Genomic DNA, 3132 nt, shown 5'->3' with positions numbered 1-3132 from the left:
ACAGACCTTGTCAGGTTGCATAGGCCCTCCAGAGACCTCCGTTCAGCCAGCCTGATGGTCCTGGAGGTTCCTAGATCGAACCTGAGATCCAGTGGGGATCGAGCCTTCAGCTCCCACTCTCTGAAACTCACTGCCCGTAGCTGTGCGGACTGCTAGTAGCCTGTCCACTTTTAAATCATTGCTGAAGACTCATTTGTTTGAAGTAGCTTTTGGCACAGGGGAGCCGCCTTGATGAATGTGTTGTATTCTATGTGTACCTTTATTCTTAGCATTTTGTTATTTCATTGTTCTCATTGTATCAGTGTGTGACTGATACATTTTTTTGTGTATTTAACTGTGAAGTACTTTGGTAGGCCCTGGCCTTGGAAATGTGCTATATAAATAAATGTGACATTTACATTGACATTGACCAAATTGCATTTATTGTATTTTGTGTTTCTTAAACTAAGTGTACTTCATGGGTGCAAAAAAGGCTTTTAATAAAATGGTGACAATAAAACTCAGAGATTTTTACTCTGAATAAAAATCTGTTCTTATCAGTTTAATATCCGATACGTCCCCCATCCGGGGACTACATATTAAATTAATTTTTGGATTACAGATCTGGAGCAGGGGCTTTCTCTGTCCACTCCAGTAATGGTGTGCTTCCCCTTTTTGGGGATTGCCACTTATTGTGATGAATAGCAGAGCAAGTAATGAGGTCTGGCCTTGCAGATGCCGTGGTTGCCGTTTACAGCGATCTCTCCTCTGATGCACACACTGGAGGTCTTGGGCCCTATCCACATCGAGAAGCATTTCTGTGAATATGCACAAAAATGTTTTATCTGATTTCGTCCACATGGATCTGGCGTTTTCGGAAGGTGAAACAGCATTTTCTTTTTTTTTCTTTTTTATATTGTCTTCTGGATTTATGGATCTAACCTTTTTCAACTGAGGCTTAGGAAAAGAAGAAAGATTATCAGTGCTTGAAGGGCCTGCAGCTGAATCCAGCCTTTGCACAAGACTTTTTGCCATGATAATTCACCTTTATAACCCTTTTGTGGGGGACAGAGATGCTATAACCTTTCTGGCTAGATACTGCGAGACAGTGAAAGAGGGAGAGCGCCTGAAAGCATCTGGATAGGTAAACAGAGGTATCTGGTGAAACTTTGGGCAGATCCAGCATTGCCAGGAGGACTTGTGCACCCTTCCAGGATCCTTTTTCATAGGAACAAACAGAGGATTTCTTCACTATCCGGGTAAGCCAGTGTATTGCAGGAGGTGCGGTGCTCAGGGGTTATGGGAGGGGATTTTGATATGTCCCTTGATAATGATTCGGGTAAAGAATTGGCACTTTTGGCTGCTGAGTTTTCTTTGCAAAGCTCCTTCCGGGGAGGTCGGGTGCTCACATGGCGAAGTAGCAAGCAGGAGTATTCCAGGCTGGATTATATATTTTTCCTAGTTCATGTGAGGGTACATAACTATACACAGCAGCTAATGTGGTTCTCGGATCACTGGTTTAATGGGGGTGTGGGCAGAGGTTGGGGGCATGAAGAGAGGGAGGGGAGTGTGGAGATTTAACACCTCCTTTCTAAAGGACAGAAACTTCTGTGTAGCTCTTTATAATTTAGTGGCTGGGTGGAAAAACCTGCGGGGTCTGTTTGAGAATTATGCCGCATTGTGGGAAGGTTTAAAGTAAAGATAGGTAAAGTAGATAGGTGGTCTGAGGAGCTGCAATTGCTATGCAGTGGGTGCACTGGGGAAAACGGATTCGATGGGCTAGGGCCAGGCACCTTCAGGGCGTTATAAAGGATTTTTACTGAAATGAAAGTCTTTTTTGTTGTGGTCAGGTGCACAAAAGCGCCTTTTAGATGAAAGGCCATCAAGATTTTTATTTTCCAATGTCAGGAGCTGGCAACAGCATAGTTTCATAGAGGGTTTGAGGAAGGATGGAGGGGTGGAAACAACTGTAGAGGGAATGTTGAGAGTTGTTGAGGGTTTTTACGGGGAGCTATTTAGTTGTAGAGATTCTACAGGTTGCACTAGAGAGAACTCTGGAAGAGAAGGGGAGGAAAGTATTGGAAGGCCCCCTGACACTGGAGGAAGTAAGCTCTATGATATCTTCACTCAAAGGGGGCATTGCTCCTGGGTATGATGGCCTCCCAGCAGAGTTTTATAGAACAGTTTCTCCCTGAATTGGTTCTGAGCTAGTCTGTGTCTATCAGAAAAAAAGTATAGAAAGAGAGGAGCTGCCATTGACAATGAGGATGGGTTTGGTGACATTGTTACACAAGAAAGATCATAAGGCTAACAAACTGGAGGCCAATAACTTTGTTAACAACTGATTATTGGTATTGATTAAAGTTTTAAACTGATTAAAGGTATTGGCCAAGGTAATAACAGAGCGATTTAAGAAGGTGATTTTGGTGGTAGTGCATCCAGACCAAACTTGCGGAGTGCCTGGTAGGTCAGGTGGTTTAAACCTAGCTTTGGTGAGAGACATTTTGAACTGGGCGGAACAGTGGCAGCTCCCCCTGGTGATTTGAGCCTGTACCAGGAGAAAGCTTTCGACAAGGTAAGTCATACTTTTTTAATGGCCTGGTACATATGGGGTCTTCAGGTCATGGGTAATGCTGTTGTATAGTAGGGTTTCAAGCAGGATAGGGATAAATGGATATTTAGGGAGGGTGGAGCAGTTGGGTAGGGTTTGCCAGGACTGCCCTTTGTCGCCTCTGCTTTATGTTCAGTCTCTAGAGCCCCTGATGGCAGCCTTGAGGGCAGCTGATTCTTTGAAAGGCATGTATTTACCTGGAGGCAGGGGTACGTGTGCAAAGGTGTCGTCATACGCAGAAGATATGACATTGTTCCTAACCTCAGATCTGGAATTTTAGACAGCACACAAAATCCTTAAAGGCTTCTGAGGCAAGGCCTCAGGTGCACGTGTAAACGCAGGTAAATCTTCTGTAATATTTACAGACCAGTGGGCAGACAGAATAGTAGTACCAGGTGGGTATAACTTTTGTGCAGAAGAGTTGAAGATCCTAAGAATTAGCTTTTTCAGAAAAAAACAGTGCTAGGTTCAGTGGCTAGGTTCAAAGTAGCGCAATTAAAGAAAGCAAGGTGGAAGTTAAGGGGGCTATCGATGTGGGGTAG

General features: G+C 44.1%; 1 non-coding gene across 1 annotated transcript; it reads left to right on the top strand.

Annotated features, from left to right (window-relative positions):
- The first annotated feature begins 493 nt into the window (after window positions 1–493).
- LOC127945675 (U2 spliceosomal RNA) lies at window positions 494–677 on the top strand. The gene has a single exon (XR_008150936.1). It is a non-coding gene; the product is annotated as a U2 spliceosomal RNA (small nuclear RNA).
- Window positions 678–3132: the final 2455 nt, after the last annotated feature.

The sequence above is a fragment of the Carassius gibelio genome, chromosome A23, assembly GCF_023724105.1.
Source record: "Carassius gibelio isolate Cgi1373 ecotype wild population from Czech Republic chromosome A23, carGib1.2-hapl.c, whole genome shotgun sequence".
NCBI lineage: Eukaryota > Metazoa > Chordata > Actinopteri > Cypriniformes > Cyprinidae > Carassius > Carassius gibelio.
The sequence above is the reverse complement of the archived record's forward strand: the minus strand, read 5'-3'. Positions and strand labels throughout refer to the sequence as shown.